The 20469-nt window shown below is 39.5% G+C and overlaps 1 protein-coding gene and 1 long non-coding RNA gene across 2 annotated transcripts in view; one reads left to right on the top strand and one right to left on the bottom strand.

Annotated features, from left to right (window-relative positions):
- Positions 1 to 20469, bottom strand: part of THSD4 (thrombospondin type 1 domain containing 4) — a 674737-nt gene that overhangs the window by 608333 nt on the left and 45935 nt on the right. The gene's annotated exons all lie outside the window — the stretch shown is intronic.
- On the top strand, positions 1087 to 17405 carry LOC129482318 (uncharacterized). Its single transcript, XR_008657660.2, has 3 exons — positions 1087 to 1332; positions 4645 to 4726; positions 17026 to 17405. It is a non-coding gene; the product is annotated as an uncharacterized lncRNA (long non-coding RNA).

Raw genomic sequence — 20469 nt, forward strand, 5'->3', positions numbered from 1 at the left:
GAGCCAGGACTCAGTTAAAAAGAGCACAGTGGTCAGTAAATGATGTCTACCCCAGGTTTCGAGGAAGGGGGGATGGCTCATATGTAGCCACCCCAGGTCTAGCTCCTCTAATCCTATCATGCCCTCCACAAAATAGACTCAAACCATCTGAGCATGCAGAGTCCAGGAGCCTTCCACCTCAGCAGCGCATGGGCGGGATAAGCATCAGCAGCCTCTCCGGCAGCAGTTCTGAGTGTCCTCCGCAGAGTAGCAGCATGGAATGCAATGCTCAGGCCCACCGGAGACCTCCTGAATCAGACACTCAAGGGGTGAAAGCCCAGAATCTGTTTTAACAATGGATACATACTATGGTTGAAGAACTATTACTCTAGTGGACTTAAAAAAACAATGCAGAGATTCTTAAGCTCCACCAGGAGCCACTAAAACAGAACCTTTGGGGCACAGAGCCCAGAAACATGTATTTTCTTTTTTTTTTTTTTTGAGACGGAGTCTTGCTCTGTCGCCCAGGCTGGAGTGCACTGGTGCGATCTCAGCTCACTGCAAGCTCCACCTCCCGGGTTCATGCCATTTTCCTGCCTCGGCCTCCCAAGTAGCTGGGACTGCAGGCGCCCGCCACCACGCCCGACTAATTTTTTGTATTTTTAGTAGAGACGGGGTTTCACTGTGTTAGCCAGATGGTCTCAATCTCCTGACCTCGTGATCCACCTGCCTCGGCCTCCCAAAGTGCTGGGATTACAGGCGTGAGCCACGGCGCCCAGCCAGAAACATGTATTTTTTAAGCACCTGGAGCTGAAATGGTGCTAATGCACAGTCAGGCTTGAGTACCGCTGACCTAGTATTGCTCTCTGTTGGTTTCATTTCCTCAACAGCATTACTAGAAATAATCAAACTATTCACAGAGACCTGCTTGATGTAATTACCCTGGCAAGGTGCTCAACAATGCATACAGCTGGTCACCTCCAGCAGTTCTCCTACCCTCTCAGAAGCTTATTTTCTTCATCTGCAAAATGAAGATGCTCTGATCTCACAAGACTGGGTTGCTGTGGCAACCACGGAGTGAGAGCAGCTGGCTTACGGTGTGTCCATGTGTTGAGTACTCAATGATTCTAGTTGAAAGAAAGAAAAAAGGAAGGAAGAAAGGAGGAAGAGGCAGGCACAAGACAAAATGAATCTCTCCATTGTGCACATGGAGCCTTAGCTCTGATTCCAGTTGAGCAAAATTATGAAGATGATTCCCCATATGGAGGACAGATAAACACCCTGCGGCGAGTGTCTCACTACCCAAAGGCCCTCTGAAGGATCGCGCATGTCCTGACTGCACAGCCTGCTCCTGTAAGTGTATCTTTTTGTTTTGTTCCTGTCAGAAGTCATGATACAATAATTATTTTAACTGATGCTAAAACAGCAAGCTCATGTCAACTCTTGGCTGGAGGCTTCTGGAAACCAAGAGACCAGAACATCCATTTGCCTCACCCTGTCATGGGTGAAAATTTTTAATTTACCTAGGAAATCGTGCAGGCCATGGGAGAGGGGCAGGCAGCATGGCGTGATGGTTTGGAGGCAGCTTCTGCGGGTCAGATCCTCTGTCTTCAGTTGCTGATGAGATGACCAGTCCTAGGCCAGGACCAGTTGAATCCTCCTGTTCACCTTGGCTATTTCACGCCAGTATCTCTATGGCTTCCTTCAGCCCCCAGGGTAAAGCACAAGTTCCTCACCTGCCTTTCAAGCCTTCCAGATCTGTCCCTCCCATCTCACAGCTCCTGCTCTCCTCTTCCCAGAGGAAGCTCCATCTAGGTGACCCTTTGAGAGCCACGGAATACACCCTTAACTCACACAGCTCCCACACCTTCGCCAGCCTCTCTCCCCTTTTTTGAGTCGTCATCATCCTTCGAAGCCAAGGCCAAGTCCTAGAACTAAATGAGCCTCCCCTATCACTCTCAGCCTCAATGGCTCCCTTCCTTCTGCAAACACCTAACTCCTCTACCTCCAATCTCTACCTTGTTTTGAAATTACTATTATTTACCTTCATCCTTTCCACCCTTTTTATCTTATGAACACTTGACAGACATGAGTAGGGTGACCTTGTAATTCATTGTCTAATCAGGATCACTTTTGAGAGTGAAAAGAGGCACTATTAATAATTGTATCAGGATAACAAGCATAAGCAATGATTGTCCCAGACAAAGCAGGATGTCTGGTTACCTTAAAATTAGTCCCGTCTAAAGTCTGTTTATATCCCTCTCAACACCTGGGCCTTATAAACTTGAGTTGATTCAGTGAAATGCTGGGAACCAAACTCGCTGTTGATGCAGGTTTAGGAAGATTAATCTGGCAGTGCTGTGTAGGGTAGATGAGAGCTAGAATAACAGCTCACAGTTATGAATAGAAATGAGTAAGTGACATGCTGCTTTTATTTCGTTCTCTATAGAAATGCAAATGCAGCTCAAGGGCTGATGTAAGGTGGAAACAAGCCTTGCGTGAGAAATGCGGTTTGCATAGTTTAATACAATTTAATATCTACTCATGGCCAGCTACGCATCTGTCTCTAATTCCACAGCCACGGTCCTTTCAAAGTCACTGCCTTTGGATGTAAGTTTCTCAGAGAGAATAAGCATTGTGTCCAATGCCTGGAAAGCAACAGCATTTGGCCACCAAGTTCCTCTTCATCCTCATCAAGCAGCTTTTCCTGTTTTGTTTTTAGCTCCAACCTTAGGACAATGGACAAGTCAATCAGTCCAGATTACCCTGCATCAGGGAGGAGAGACACCTGACAGCTATACCCTTCACCAAGTCCATGGAGACAAAGGCACAAGAGTAATAGAAGCTGCAGGGGGAACGCAATTCTCATCAACCCTTGGGGTTGCCGCATTGTTTTTGCTCTGTTTTCCAGAAAGTCTTTAACGGAGGAGAAAGGGTATGGAGGAAGGGAGGGCCTTGCCTATTAGCAGATATTTCAATGCAGTCATCACCCTCCCGCCATTCAATGTCAGGGATCAGCCCTTGCAAAGGAGCAGTCATTGGACAATGGGCACAATCAGGGCTCTGGGTTTTTCTGTCCTGCTGCACATTCGACCCGCCTTCCTCTGCTGAAAAGGCTGCTTTTCCACTAGGCATGCCCTATGTATGGAAAAAACTTCTGCCTCTGGTTTGCTTTCATTTATACCCACCCACTGCAAACTAAAATTGCATGAAGCAGAGGCTAAGATGGTTTTCCTAGTACAACGAATATCTGCCAACTCTAAACAGAAAGACTTAGATCAATGATGACTAGTTAATTAAGGAAACTTGAGAAAGGGGACTATTTATTTATTCCTTACCTTTCACTGAGCAGTTTAGAGGCTTTCATTGGAAATATCATTAATCACCTGAAATGCCTTGCAACAATTACTGGTATCCCCACTTTACAGTTTATCATGTACTAGGCTCTGCGGTAGGTTCTGGGAATACAGACTTGAACCAGACATGCTTTCAGGGCATCCGCAGGACAAAGCAAATGTTACAGAAGTTAAGTGACTTGTTCAAGGCCCCTTGAAGTCCAGCTTGGAAGACTAAGAACTCAACATCCCTGTGGATCCTGCCAGCCCTGCCAACTTTCCCAGAGAGGCCCAGCTGTTGAGCTTAATCTCAGAGTCACTGGAACAACCACTTCAAGGTTCAATTCGTCACCCTAATCACATGGGAACATTACCTAATTAAGTGGCTCTGCCAGTTGAGGGGCAAGGAGAACTGAAGTTGGGTATTGGGAAGCACAGGTCATGTTCCATGACAACAGGTCACACGATTGAAATCCCGGAACCATGGGCAGGACCAGGTTGTGTAAATGAGGTTCAGCTGCCCCGGCTCCCACTGCCACCCTGGCACACAAAGATCATCTCATCCATTTGCTCCGTGTCTTTGTATTTGCTATTCCTCATCCCAGAATCATGGCCTCTTCCTTCTTCCCTGTGGATAATGCCTCTTTTCCCCCCATTGCATCTTACTTATTTATTTTTTAAATTGTCCCTGGATAATTCTTACTTTGCTTTTAAGATTCAGCTTAGAAATCTTTTCTTTGAGTCTCAATTTCCTCCTCTGTATAAAGGGGACAATAGTAACTTCTATGACACAAAGTCGTTGTGAGGATTAAAAAATAGATAATGTGTAGAAAGCACAGTGCCCAGCACATAGAAAGTGTTTAACAAACGTGGTTGTCACTGTCATCATTGTCACTCTCCTCTGTAATCCCAAACTCTGGCCAGACTTTAACCATTGCAGTGCACCTCCTGACTGCACTGCACTTGTTTATTCCTGTCTTCCCCATTAGGCTCCAGGCTCTTCCAGGGAAGGGTGGGTACATCACCAGCATATCTCCAGTGCCTGGCACACAGTAGGTGTTCGATAAACCTCCTGCATTATTTGAATCAACGAATAAATCCATACTAAACAATAAGCCCTCCTCCTGCGGGTCTGTGTGTGTCTGTGACAAGTCTTCCCTGTGAAAGGCACAGGAAGAAAATAAAGGAAGAGAACAGAATGTTCTCGATGCTACTCAGAAATATTCTCAAACAAACATTCTACATAATTCATTTGTACTTTGACATTTTATGGCCTTCATTTTCTCTGAGTGCCTTCTACAGATACTGTTGTTATTTTTTTCACTCTAAGGACAATGCTCTCAAAGCCACAGCTGTAATAGAAAGTGGAAAATTAAAGCAGATCCATGTGGCCTCAGCATCACGAAAACAAGGTAGGCCAAAGAGAAATCGGGTAATGCATGGATTTATGGTCCAAATCATAAACTGTTCACATAAACTACCAATGTCACAGGAGGAAAAAGACACCACACTTTCCAATGGCCAACATATTTTGAACAATATTCAATACAATAAAATTCCACTAAAGGCCCTTTAAATTAGGTATAACTCTTTTTCCACCCTAATATCTTTATATTTGGCTTATATGGAATCCTGTATCTGGGATGGAGCTGAACGTGTATTAAAAGTGACCACTACTTGCTTAGAGAATTAACAGTTTTAAAGAGGTTGGTCTTAGGGAAATGTAGGTATTAGGAAACCTGGTGCCAGCAAGGTAAACTCTGTGGCCAATGGGCTTAGCTCAAAGGTGTTTTTGTGTGTGTGTGTGTGTTTTTATTATTATACTTTAGGTTTTAGGGTACAGGTGCTGGAGAGGATGTGGAGAAACAGGAACACTTTTACACTGTTGGTGGGACTGTAAACTAGTTCAACCATTGTGGAGCTCAAAGGTTTTAATGCAATTTAAAAGGTCGGTTTACGCCTCACGGGAGACTTATCAGTTAGCAGAATCTCAAGGTCAGCCTAAAGGCAGGGAAGAAATGGGTTTAGTGTTCAGCATAGGGAGAGCCAAAAAAAACAAAGGTTTTGGGGAGCGGTTGGGTCTCAGTGACATTATTAACATGAAAACAAAACTAAACAAAACGAAACTCCTTCCATCACATTTCAGGTCAGCATGAGGGTAATCTAATGATGGACAGTTGTATATGACCAGGATGGAATGTAGGAGCTTAAATCTAACTAGAGCAGAACAGGGGACAGTCCTTGCAAGGAGCAAGCTGCCACTTTCTAGAGACCAAGGGAGATGGTGCCATGTGAGCAGATGGGAGGATATGCATCACTGGGGTTCAGCTTTGCAGCCAGATGCCTGGGTTTAAATCCATGCTTCTGCCTCTTGGTAGCAGTGGATTTAATGTCTCTACACTGAGGTCTCCTCATCTATGAAATTGAGACAAAAATATCTGCCTTAGATGGTAAATGTGAAAAGTTAACAGGCCAATCCTTATAAAGTGCTTAGCCCAGGGTCTGGGACATGGTGAGCATTCCATCAACATTAACCATCTGTGTCACTCTTAACAAGGGCACGGGGCATGGAGAACCTGAACCAACGACCATGCTGCCCCATCTCACACAGCAAGATTTCCCAAGTGTGAGATTTTGGGACACCTGCTTCTTTTCCATAGTGATGAGCAGTAAATTCCTTAAGCTACAAGGGCCGGGAGGCTTGTCTTCAAGGGTAGCCACAATCAGAAGTCCGAAGGAGGCTATGTGCTTTCTTCCTCTTTCCAGAGAAGCCTGAGATTGAGAAGAGGGAGAATACTTTAGAGAGGAGCCCCTCCTACTACAGAGACCTCAGTGTAACAGCAGAAATGACCCTGTGCCTCCAAACATGTGGTTTAAGAGGCAGATCTAACATGACTCTTCAAAAACAAGCCCACGGAGAAGACAAGATGACAACATGTAACCAGCAGCCACCTTAGAATACAGGGGGCAGCTACAGTGCCACCTCTGCAGGAGGATTTACCAGTTTAAATAGGTGGTTCCCAAAACTGCGGGCAATTTTGTCCCCAGCGGGACATTTGGCAAAGTCTGGGAAATTTTTTCTTGTCACAACTGCAAGAGTTTCTTACTGGCATCTATTGGGTAGAGAGCACGGATGCTGCTAAAATTATAACAGCTCACAGGACAATCCCACAAGAAATAATTATCTGGTCCACAAAACCAACAGTTTCAAGGCTGGGGAACTCTGATGCGGATAAATCAGGCCTGTGTAGACAGTACCCATGACATTAGAAGGAAAGTGCCTTGAGAAGAAACATGTTTGGGTACCCAGCTTTAAAGAGGTTGGTCTTAGGGACATTTACATGCCAGCAAGGTAAATTCCATGGTCTGGCATTTGTTGCAGCAACAACAGTAACAACACCACCTAAATAGTATTTACTATGAGTCAGACAATATTCTAAACCCCTTATCTGTAACTCATGCAATCCTCAAGACAACCTATGTGATAGGTACTATTATTACCCTCATTTTACAGGTGAGGAAACTGAGGCACTGGACCTTTCCCAAGGTCCAGAATTACTAAGCAGCAGAACTGAGGTATTAACCAGGTAATCTGGCTTCAGAGTCTGCTATGGTTTCGCTGTGTCCCCATCCAAATCTCATTCTAAATTGTAGCTTTCATAATTCCCACATGTCATGGGAGGGACTCAGTGGGAGGTAACTGAATCATGGGGCAGTATCGCCTGTACTGTTCTCGTGGTAGTGAATTAAGTCTCACAAGATCTGATGGTTTTACAGACGGGATTTCCCCTCCACAAGCACTCTCTTGCCTACTGCCATGTAAGGCATTCCTTTGCTCCTGCTTTGCCTTCCGCCATGATTGGGAGGCCTCCCCAACCATGTGGAACTGTGAGTCAATCAAACCTCTTTCCTTTATAAATTACCCAGTCTCAGGTATGTCTTCATTAGTAGCATGAGAACAGACTAATACAGAGTCCAGATTCACATGGTAGGCCCTTGATAAATGTGTGATGAGTTAATGGGGAAAAATAAATGGACATGGCTATAAGCAAAAGCGTGCATCAAATGTATTAAAAAAATACAAAGAAAATACAATTAGGAACAAAAGGACATTGACTTCTGCTCTATTTCTCCAAACTAACCAAGGAGTGTGCATCCTTGGTAGGGAAGGAAGACAGCTGACATGGGAAGGCTCCACTTGCCAAATTCCTACGTCATCAAAAATCAGATCACATCATCACTGGGAGGAAAAGATAGACCACTAACATACAAAGACAGTGCCCAGAAGACTGTGCTATGATTCATTTTGCTCCCCAAAGACTAAGATTTGTGGCCTAAGTGATAAGTTACTCTGTCTGTCAAGACTTTGTTTTAACTGTAATCTGGCCTGGAAACATAACATAGTGGGAATTTAGAAGTTATTTAAAAAACACCTTTTTATGGTTTGGGTTTTATGTGTATAAGTGTGGGAGGGAATGGAAATTTTGAGAAAAAAATTAAAGTACATAAAATACTCATTTTTTCTTAGAACCATTTATAGTCCTAAAGTCACTTTGTTACGGTTGAAGTGCACAAAAATATCTACTCTGTATAACTTGGGTTTATTTATAAGAAGACCACATTTAAGATATGGGTATCAGAGTAGAGTTTGTTCAGACACTAATAACAAATTTATAATGTATTTATTTTTCAATATTGCTATAAATGGAATGACAAACGTCCAAAGGAAGGAATTTATACTCTCAGATTGTGTGGGTTTCTGTGAAGCAGGCAAACTCTAGAACAAAAGAAATATTCATATATAGAAAAACAAAGGTTTTTTGCCCTTGAACTTAGTAGTGATTAAACACTAAAAAGAGTTCTTTAAGAAATCAGGGCAGAGGGTGTCATAGAGAAGGAACACTCAAAAGTCAATGTATATCATTTTTGCCATAAAAAATGGGGCTGGTAGCCCCAGTTTTCCTTGTGTCTCCAGCTTACATCATCCCCAGTGTCCGCTTCCTCTGATGGTCTCTCAACATCTTCTGCAAACAGAATCTGTGACCCAAGATTTTTTTAGGTCTCATATTTCATTTCTTGATTTGCAGATCACCCATCAGAGGACAACTCCTTTCACAATCTAGAGATGGAGGGATGTGAAGGAGGTAACAGTTAACAATAGGAGTTAGGCAGATCTGCCTTGATGGAAGAGGAATGATTATGGCTTCTTTCTGGTCTTCCTGTCACCAGGTTAACACTAGGATGGCCAGGACCAAGACTCCTCCTCAGGAGAGAGTTGGTAGACACCACCAGGATGGGAGAATGAAATACCAATTAAAGTCAAGTCAGCCAAAGCTGGGGATGGCAAAGAGGGACTCTCCACAGTGGAGAAGTCCATAAGCATTGACAGAGATGTTCCTTCTATGTTCCACTTTTTGCCTTCAACTCAGAGGTACAAGCATACTCAGAAAGAAGTCAGAGATTTGAAGGGGAATCCTGGCCCTAAACAAAGAAGAGGCTAAGATGCCAGGACTGTACCATTATTCCCAAACTAAAAGCCTGAAGATGTTCTCCTTCTGCAACATTGTAAATGGCCTTCCAAATACAAACACAAAGTTTTAAGCTTATTGCTCCATTTTTAATAGAAGCAAATTAGATTTTTCTGCTGTTGACTTTGAATCCAAGAAATTTAGAGCAGCATGAATTAGTGAACACTGAAATTCTTTTCTTAATAAGGTCTTTTTACTCCAATTTCTTTATTTTTTTCATAAGTAGAAATGCTCTTAATTTTTCAGCAGCAGTCAGTTATATTTATGCCATTAGAAACAGAAGGCTTGACAAACACCAGCTGGAAGAGACACAGTGTCTGCTTTAGAATCGGTTTCCAATTCTGTAGGGGTTCTGGGCTGGACACTCTCAAATGAGAGCACGCCTTATGCTATTCTTTAAAGAGCATCTTTGTTTCCTGGTCACTCCCAAGGGACAATCTCACACTGTTCCAGAGACTTTTATTGGCATTTCAGTACTGGCATTTGATTCACTGCATTGTCTTCTTCCTCCTTTTCTTTCTCCTCTTTTTTTTTAATTGAGGTATAACATACATAAAGTACACCAAGTATGCTCACTGTAAATGTATGAATTCTTATACTTTTAAGATCCATGTAATCCCCACCCTGGTCAAGATTTAGAATATTTCCAACATCCTAGAAGGTTCCCTCATGCCCCTCACTATTGAATAGCCACCCTCACCCCCTGTTGGTATCCACTATTCTGATTTTATTTTCATCAAAAACTATCTTTGCCTATTCTTGAACTAAATATACATGGAATGATACTGTACATACTTTTACATCTGGCTTCTTATTGTCAATATAATGGCTCTGAAATTATTTTGGTTGTTGCTTATATCAGTAGTTCATTTTTAACAGTTTCATTGAGGTATAATTGACACATAATCAATTACATATTTGAAGCGTACAATTTGGTAAGTTTTCTCATATGTATTCACCCATGAAACCACCACCACAATCAGATAATGCACATATCCATCACCCAAAAGTTTTTGTAGCCATTGGTAACCCTCATTTCTTCCCTTACCCTCATCCCTCCTAAACACTGAACATCTTTTTATGTGCTTATTGGCCATTCGCATATCTTCTTTGGAGAAATGTCTATTCAAGTCTTTTGCCCATTTATGAATCATGTTGTTTGCTTTGTTGTTGAATTTTATAAGTTCTCTATATACTCTGGATATCAATCCCTTATCAGATATATGATTTGCAAATACTTTCTCCCATTCTGTGGGTCGCCTTTATACTCTGTTGATAGTGCCTTTTTGAGGCACAAAATTTTAATTTTCATGAAGTCCACTTGGCTATTTTTCTTTTGTTCCTGGTGCCTTTGGTGTCATATCCAAGAAATCATTGCCAAAACTAATATCATGAAGATTTTGCTCTATGTTTTCTTCTAAGAGTTTTATAGTTTCAGGTTTTACATTTAGATGGTTCATCCATTTTGAGTTATTTTTATACATGACGTCTTTTCCCATTGAATGGTCTTGGCACCATTGTCAAAAATCATTTGATCGTATATTCTAGGGTTTAATTCTGGGCTCTCTATTCTATTCCATTGGTCTCCATGGCTGTCAGTGTCACACTGTTTTAATTACTATAGCTCTGCAGTAAGTTTTGAAATCAGAAAGTATGAGTCCTCCAACTTTGTTATTTTTTCAAGATTATCTTGACTATTTGGGGTCCTTTGAGACTCCATATAAATTTCAGAATGGCTTTTTTCTATTTCTTTGAAATAGAAAATTGTCCATATATATGTATAAAAATCAATTGTCCATATATGTGTGTGTGTGTGTGTGTGTGTGTGTGTAAGTCTATTTTTATGCTCTATTCTATTCCATTATCTATTTGCCTACCTTTACAACAATAACAACTGGGATTTTGATAGGAATTGCACTGAATCCATAGGTTGCTTTGAATCCATAGGTTGCTTTACATAGTACTGATGTCTTAACAATATTAAGTTTTCCAATTCATGAACATGGGATGTCTTTATACTTATTTATATCTTCTTTAATTTCTTTCAGCAATGCTTTGTAGTTTTCATCACACAAGTTTTCACCTCCTTGATTAAGTTAATTGCCAAGTTCTTTATTCTTTTCAATGCTATTGTAAATAGAACTGTTTACTTCATTTGCTTTTCAGATTGATTTTTTAGTGTATAGAAATGCAATTTATTTTTGCATGTTGACCTTGTATCCTTCTACTTTGGTGAATTCATTTATTAGTTCTAACAATCTTTTTGTGGATATTTTAGGGTTTAACATATAAGATCACATCATCTGTGAAGGGAAAAAGTATTCCTTCTTCATTTCCAATTTGAAAGTCTTTTATTTCTTTTTCTTGCCTAGTTGCTTTTCCTAGAACTTCCAGTGCTGTGTTAAATAGAAGTGGCAAAAGTGGGCATCCTTGTTTTGTTTTTGCTTTCACCATTGAGTATGATGTTCACCGCAGGTTTTTCTTATATGGTCTTTATTATGTTGGGGCAATTTCCTTCTATTCTTAGATTGTTGAGTCTTAGTTAGTTTTTGTATATTGTACAAGATATGGATTGAAGTTCACATTTTTGCACATAGATATCCAATTGTTCTGGCATTATTTTTTAAAAAGACTACCTTTCTCCTTTATAAAAAATCAATTGTCCACATATATATATATATATATGTGTGTGTGTGTGTATAGGTCTGTTTTCATGCTCTATTCTATTCCATTATCTATTTGCCTATCTTTACACCAATAACATGCTATCTTGATTACTGGAGCTAATAATATAAATATTATGGAGTACAAGCCTTGCAATTTTCTTCTTCTTTCTGAAATTTGTTTTGGCTATTTTAGGGCTTCTACATTTTCATAAGAATTTTTAATCAGTTTGTCAATTTATATTAAAAGTCTGCTAAGAATTTTATTGGAATTGTGTTAAATCTATAGATCAATTTGAAGAGAATGGTTATCTTAACAATAATGAGTTTCTTGACCCATAAACATCATACATTTATCCATTTATTTGAATTTATTATTTTTTTTTTGAGACAGAGTTTCACTCTGTCACCCAGGCTGGAGTGCATTGGCATGATCTCGGCTCACTGCAACCTCTGCCTCCCAGGTTCAAGCAATTCTCCTGCCTCAGCCTACTGAGTAGCTGGGATTACAGGTGCGTGCCACCACACCCAGCTAATTTTTGTATTTTTAATAGAGATGGGGTTTTGCTATGTTGGCCAGGCTGCTCTCGAACTCCTGACCTCAGGTGATCCACCCACCTCAGCCTCCCAAAGTGCTGGGATTACAGGCGATATTTGAATATTTTTAGGATTCCATTTTATTTCATTTTTGGCATAAAAGCTAAAATGCTTTATTTTGTCACTTTGATGGCTGCTTTGCGGTTTATAACTTACATCTTTAACTTATCACAGTATACGTTCAAGTAATGTGATACCATTTTACATGCATTATAAAAAGAACCTTATAATATCATACTTCCTTTTATGATAGTCTTCCAGTTCATGAACATGGCATGTCTTTATACTTATTTATGACTTCTTTAATTTCTTTCAGCAATGCTTTGTAGTTTTCATTGGACAAGTTTTTCACCTCATTAATTTATCCTTTTCTGGCATTTATACTATTACTGTCATACATAATTTACTTATACATATATTATAAACCCTACAACAGATGATTATTATTTGTATTTAAAGAGTCAATCTTTAAAAGATGCCTTATTTAGGAGAAACTTTTAAAATATAGTTACCTATGTAGCTATCATTTCTGGTGCAGTCATTCCTTTGAGAAGATCCATATTTCCATCTGATATTTTCCTTCTGCCTAAAGAACTTCCTTCAACAATTCTTATGGGGCAGGTGTAGTGTAGCATTTGTATGTCTGAAAATGTCTTTATTTTACCTTCATTTTTAAAAGATATTTTTGCTGGGTATGAAATTTTAGGTTAACAATTTTATTCTTCTAGTACTCTAAAGATGTTGCTTCACTTGCATGAATGACAGGAGGCAGAGAATCTACTGTCATTCTTAACTTTGTTCCCATGTATGTAATATGTCTATTTTTTCTAAGGGCTTTTTAAATTTTTTTCTGTACCAGTAGTCTTGAGCAATTTGATTATGATGTGACTTGATGCCACTTTTTTTCATGCTTCTAGTGCTTGTAGTTCACTGACATTCTTAGATTTATAGTTTTCATCAAGTTTGGAAACTTTTCTATTATTTCTCCAAATTTTTTTCTGTCACTCCTATCTCTTCTCCTTTTGGTACTCTAATTGCCCATATATTAGCCACCCTGAAGTTGTCCCAGAGTTCACTGATGCTCTGTTCATCTTTTTTAAATTCTGTTTTTCCTTTTTATATTTCACTTTGGAGAGTTTCTACTGCAATATCTTCAAGTTCACTTGTTTTTTTCTTCTGCAATGTCTAATCTGCCATTAATCCCATCCAGTATATTTTTCATCTCAGGTCTTGTCATTTTCATCTCAAGAAGTTAGATTTGCATGTCTTTTTAATATCTTCCATGCCTCTACTTAACTTTATGAATATATGGAATATGGTTTTAGTAATTTTTAATATCTTTGTTTTCATATTCTAAAATATGTGCCAGTTCTGAATTGCTTTCAATTCAGTGATTATTCTCCTCATTATGGTGAATAATGTTAATATTTTTCTGCTTCTGTGCAAGCCTGGTAATCTTTGACTAAATGCTAGACATCTTGAATTTTACCTTGTTGGGTGCTGGATATTTTTATGTTCCCATACTTTATGCTAGGATACAGTTAAGCTATTTAGAAACAGATTAATCATTTCAGTACTGGTGTTTTAATTTGTTAGATCCAGAGCAGGACACAGTCTAGGGTTAACAATTCCCCCAATACTGAGGTGAGAGCTTCCTGAGTATTCTATTCAATGCCTCCTGGATTATGAGTTTTTAAAGTATGCCTAGTGGGAACAGTCACTGTTCTTGGTCCTGAATGAATGTTGGGCACTGTTCTTTTTCATTCTCTTGGATGATTCTTTCCTCAACCTGAGATTGTTTCCTCAAATGTGTGTGCTGATCAGTCATATGCTGCATCCTTATGGAGGATCTCCTGCAGAGCTCCACAGTCTTCTGTCTGTGTAGTTCTCTCCTCTCTGGTACTCTGTCCTGCAGACCGTCATCACTTGGTCTTTCTGGACTCTTTTTCTTTTTTTCCAAGACAAAGTCTCACTCTGTTGCCCACACAGTGAGATCTTGGCTCACTGCAACCTCCACCTCCTGGGTTCAAGAGATTCTCCTGCTTCAGCCTCCCGAGTAGCTGGGATTACAAGCACTCAGCATCATGCCTGGCTAACATTTGTACTTTTGGTAGAGATGGGGTTTCACCATGTTGGCCAGTCTGGTCTTGAACTCCTGACCTCAGGTGATCTGCCTGCCTTGGCCTCCCAAAGTGCTGGGATTACAGGCTTGAGCCACCATGCCCAACCATCTTGCTGGACTCATAAGTCTATCTCCTTAACTCAAGATGTCTAACAGGTTCTGCCTAGCATACCCCTCCCTGCACCAAGACCAGGAAACTCTCCAGGCAGTGAAGCTGGGGACATTTTATGACTCAATTCATTTATTTTCTATCTCTGAATGATAACTATCTTTTGTTGTCTAAAGTCCAAGGTTTTGAAAAACATTATTTCATATATGTTATCTGGGTATTTTTGGTTGTTTCAAGTGAGAAGGTAAATCCAATCCCTGCTGCTCCATCTTGGCTAGAAACAAGTTATTTTTTCTTTATTGTTGTTTGGTGTTCTCTTGTATAAACATACTATAATGTATTTCTCCATTCTCTTATTGATGGACTTTTGGGTTATTTCCAGTTTAGATTTATTGTAAATGAAACTACTATGAATATTGTTATCTATGTGTTTTGGCGGATATATGTCCGTCTTTATCTTGGGTAAATACCTAGGAATACAGTAGCCAGATCATAGCATGGGCAATGTTTGGCTTTAAGATACACTGACAGTTTTTCAAAGTGGGTTACCCCACCAGCAGTGTATGAAAGTTCCAATTGCTCCCTATCCTCACCAACACTCGGTAGTGTTTTTTATTTTAGCCATTCTGGTAGTGTCACACTGAGATTTTAATTTGTAGTTACTTACCTAAGGACTAATGATTTTGATTGACTACCTTTTCATATGCTTATCAGCCATTTGGATATCCTCTCATATGAACTGTCTGTTTAAGCCATTTAAATTGACTGGCTTAACTTTTTCTTAATGATCTGAAGGGGTTCTTTATATATTCTGAATAAAAATCTTTTACCAAATATATTGTCGTAAATGTCTTTACCCTGTCCATGGATTATCTTTTCACTCTTTTTATGATGTGTTTCAATTTTTAAACATCCTCAACTCGAATGTAGTACAATTCTTTTATGGTTACTGATTTTTGTGTCCTGTTTAAGAAACCTTTGCCTACCTCAAATTACGAAGCTATTCTCACATGTTTTCTTCTAGGAGCATTACTGTTTTTTCCTTTCTTCTTATTGAATATAGCAGCAAAACTACAGTGTACAGTGAGTTTTATGTAGCCTAAAATTTTTTTCCCTTCTATAGGCTTTCAACTGCAAGACATTGTCAAGGGGCAATTTGAAGTCACTGGTTGCACATTCTACTGCATTAATAGTGCCTGTAACCCATCACGAGGTCCTCTGCTGTTTGCATCGTGACTTGCTTATCAGTTAGCAAGACAAATATTTTACCTCACCCTTACTTCATTCTGCAGTATCTCTGTTCTCTTAGAGTTTCTATAAATAACAGGTTAAAAAAGCAGTTCCCCTTGGCTGGTGGCCGTGACAATGAGTTTTTAGGTCCTGTAGTTTTCATTGTTTCTAAATTCTCTATAATAAACATAAGTATTTTTAATTTAAAAAGTTAACAAAAAAAGTTTGAGCAGTTGTGATTAAAGTGTATGTATGATTTTTCATATGTGGAGCTAAAAAATACAATGTCTCACAATCTTTCCTGCATACAGTATGTTGACCATACACATTATGACTTGTAAAAAAACTTGTTCATGGACTGTCTACTGGGCAGACAGTAGAACAGTTCATTAATTTTAAAGCATTCTACAATCGACATATTTTCCCTTACTAATAACTTATTGTTTTATTAAAGTCTTGCTCAAGTTTTTTCCTACTTTTGTTTCACTTTATCCACAAATGAAGCCACAGAAAGTTTTAAAAATATAGTCATTTGCCAAGTATCTTTAATTAATTGCCAGGAATGGAAGTTGAATAGTTCTTTGTGATACTGTTCATATTGCAGGAACATGAGGACGACTTCTGGGCAGAAACATCTGGAAAGAGCTACTTAAACTCTGCACCAGGGTCCTCTTTTCCTGCACTGTTGTGGGACAGTTTTTGCAGAGATGTATCAAGTCACCCAAGCAGCATTTGGAAATGCATAGTTTACTTGACAGCATTTACAAATTATGTCTTTTCCTCAGAATAACTTACACTGTAGAAATGCTTCCATATGCTAAAGTTGGACACACCATTGTATTGAGAAAAAAAGCGAAGTCTTTTAGTAGCAGTTTTCATATACATACTAAACTACAGTGTACACAAATTAATAATGTTGTCCCTTAAGAATTCACCATAAATGGTTTTCTAATTCTTTATGCCCCAGCTGTCTGCTAAAGATTGTGAGTAGATTTTGCCACAAAACAGCGGGTCAGCAAAAATTCAATTACGATTATCTAAGTAATGAAAACAATTTGATCACAATGGTAAGTCTTATGCTTTGATGAAAAAAATACTTTTTCCCAAAATCTTCTGTGTTTCTTAAAGTCCCAGGAGCAGAAAATTTCCCACTTCAAATTCCAAAACACGTATACTTGCAGTTAACACCTTTCTATCCTGACTTTAGAGCAAGAGTTGGCAAACTGTGCCCCATGGGCCAAATCTAGCTCACTACCTGTTTTGTAAATAAAGTTTTATTGGAACACAGCCATGCTTATTCATTTACACATTGTCTATGGCTGCCTTTGTGCTACAAAAGCAGAGTTGAAAAACTGTGACAGACTTTACAGCACAGAAAGCCTGATATATTCTCAACAACCCTTTATTTAAAAACATGTTGACTCCCATTTTAATAAGCATTTCCTCATTTCACATCTTGCAGGAATAAATGGATGTTACTACTGCTAGTACTGCTTCTGCTGCCAAGTTTTTGAGCACATAACCAGGATGACAGCCACAGTTCCACAAAGCTCTCATAAAACATCAAACAGAAACTCACCACCAAGGAAAGCAGAGAATCCTTTCTTGTCTTGAGTGAATGGCAATGATCTTGGTGGCCAAGATAATAAATACACATGTTTATTATATTCAAAAACTATTCTAAAATGTATGTTCTCTATATAAAGTAATCTCCACATGATTCTGAGAAAAAGTTTAATCTATCTTTCTACTACAAAGTTCTTAATAATGCTTTGACAAGGAGGTACCATATCCCAAGATGTGATACATTTTGCTCAGTTTTTAAATTAAACATTCTAGAGTAACTTATAGAGTGATGTCAGCATGCTGGCCAACTAGAGTTGCCTGACACAAAAAGGTACCAAAACAATAAATAAACTACGCTTTGACTGGAGTTACTGATGAAGTACACTGGAAAGCACTGGGGGAGCAACAAGATTTCTACAGAGCATGGAAGCCCAGGATAGCACCACAGAGAGGGAAGTGAGATATCCTCCCTCTGCCACATGGTATCCCCCACGAGGATCAGCTCAGAGCCAGGGAAACTTCTTCTCACGGGGAAAAAGTAAGCTGGAATCCTTTGCCCCATCATCTCCACAGACAGGAACAGTCATTGCTATAAAAGGGTCTCCTAGTCCTCACAGGACCAGAAACCAGTGTGGACAGTTACTGGGAGTTCATGTGGCTGCATTGCCCCAGAACAAGAACAACTTTGGCATTCCAACCCCCATGACCTAAGCTGCTACAGCATGGTGCCATCTTGAAACTTGACCCACTGCTGGAGTGCATCTTGTGTTGGGGGTCAGTAGCCACCAATCCCCTCCATCTCTGAGGTTCCACCATCATTCCACTACATTCATTAAGGGTGCCTACAGCACCAATACGCCAGCTGCCCAGAGCCTAGGCCCAAAGGAACAACCAAGACCACAACATCTGAATTAATCAGGTACCCTATTCCCCAGGGAAACAAGCAAACTTCACAGTGGGGAAACCCTGTGAAGTCACCTAGCTCATGTGCTCTCACACCCATCATAACAGCCAGCCTGAAATTGGCTCTACCCCACTGGTGAGATCCTGGCACAGCTGCCCAGTCACCTCTGGTTCAATAGCTGGCCTAGAGATGTCTCACCTCCCTCTCCCCACAGACAGAGCACCACATAACCACTCAGGCCCCCCACACACACCCTTGGCGTGACAGCCTGACTGGAGGTCGCCCAGAAAGAGTCCCATGCAGCCATGCAGCACACCACACCACAACTCAACAGCCAGTACAGCAGTGGCTCCACCTTCCTGGAAAGCCCACCAAACAGCCTGCTGGCCCACCACACCCACACATGCTTAGCCTGACAACCAACCTGGCACCCCCACCACCAGCAAACCTGCACCACTGCATCACAAATTCCTGCAGCCTAGGCCATTGAGAAAATTGCAGACACCACAGATGAGGATTACAGTTGAAAAATCTGTACAGAGACCATGTTACTGAGTCCACCCAGAACCAAAGTCAACATACCACTCCTGATCAACAATCCAGGATCCATTTACAGGAAAAAGGCTCTTGCTATGAAAGTTAATCCATAAAATTACAAAAATTACTGTTTTACTAGATGCACAGACATCAACATAGGGACACAAGAAACATGAAAAAGCAAGGAAATATTATACCCCTAAAGGAGCATAATAAGTCTTCATTGACCCCAAAGAAAAGGATATTTATGAAATGCCCAAAAAGCAATTCAAAATAATGATTTTAAGGAAATTCAGTAAGATATAAAAGAATACAGACAAACAAGTCAATGAAATCAGGAAAACAATTCATGAGCTGAATTAGAAATTCAATAAAGAGACAGATATATAAAAAAGAACCAAATAAATCTTAGAGCTAATGAATTCAATGAATGAATTAAAAAATACAATTAAGAGCTTCAACAACAGACCAGATCAAGCAGAAGAAAGAATTTCTGAACTTGAAGGCAAGCCTTTTGAAATAACCCAGTCAGAAGGGAAAAAAGAAATAAGAATTAAAAAGAACAAAGAAAGCACACGGGACTTATGGGACACCATTAAGAGAACAAATATTTGCATTATAGGACTTCAGAAGGAGAAGAAATGGAGAAAGGCACAGGAAATCGATTTAATGACAACAACAATACTTTCTAAGTCTTGGGAGAGATATAGACATCCATATTCAGGAAGGTCAAAGGTCTCCAGTGAGATTCAACCCCCAAAAAACCTCTCTGAGGCACATTATAAACAAACTGCCAAAAGTCAAAGACATAGAATTCTAAAAGCCTCAAGAGAAAAACATCAAGTTACATACAAGAGTATCTCTGTTAGGCTACCAGCAGATTTTTTTTTTAGCAGAAACCTTGCAGGCCAGGAGAGAATGAGATGACATATTCAAAGTGTTGAAAGAAGAAAAAGCTGTCAACCAAGTAAGAATACTATTTCCAGCAAAGCTGTTTTTCAGAAATGAAGAAGAAATAAAGACCTTCCCAGACAAGCAAAAACTGAGAGAATTCATCACTACTATACTGGCCTTACAAGAAATCCTTATAGAATTGCTATAGCTGGAAACAGAAAGACAATAATTACCATCATGAAAACATGTGAAAATACAAAACCAGTCTGGGTAAATCTATAGTCATACTCTGAATACCCTAGTGCTGTAATGGTGTTATGTAAATCTTTCAATTCTCCAGTATGAAGGTTTAAAGCCAAAAAAAGTCAAAAACATAAACTACAATTAGTGGCTGAGGAACATACAAAAGATGCAGATGTAAATTAAGGCAACCAAAACACAAATTGGGGGTGAAGGAAAAATGTAAAGTACTTTAATGCAACTAAAGTTAAGTTGTTTTCAGCTTGAAATAGTCTATTATAACTAAGACTGTTTATGCTACCCCCATGGTAACCACAAAGAAAGAAATTACAACAGATACACAAATAAACATGAGAAAAGAAACAAAGCTTAGCACCACAGAAAACCACTAAACCACACATGTAAACAAGCGAGGAATAAAGAAACAAAGGATCTTCAAAATAACCAGGAAACAACAAAATGGCAGAAAACTTTATCAATCACAACCATGAATGTAAATGGATTAAATGCTCTAATTTAAAAAAATAGAGTGGCTGAATGGATTAAAAAAAAACAAGATCCAACTATATGGTGCCTAAAAGAAACTCACCTCGCCATTAAAGACAAACACAGACTGAAAGTGAAGACGTAGAAAAACATATTCCATGCAAACGGAAACCAAAGGCAAGCAGGAGCAGCCATTCTTACATCAGATGAAATAGACTTTAAATCCAAAACTGTAAAAAAGAAGGTCATTATATAATGATAAAGGGGTCACTTCAATAA

Source organism: Symphalangus syndactylus, chromosome 5, assembly GCF_028878055.3.
Source record: "Symphalangus syndactylus isolate Jambi chromosome 5, NHGRI_mSymSyn1-v2.1_pri, whole genome shotgun sequence".
Classification (NCBI taxonomy): domain Eukaryota; kingdom Metazoa; phylum Chordata; class Mammalia; order Primates; family Hylobatidae; genus Symphalangus; species Symphalangus syndactylus.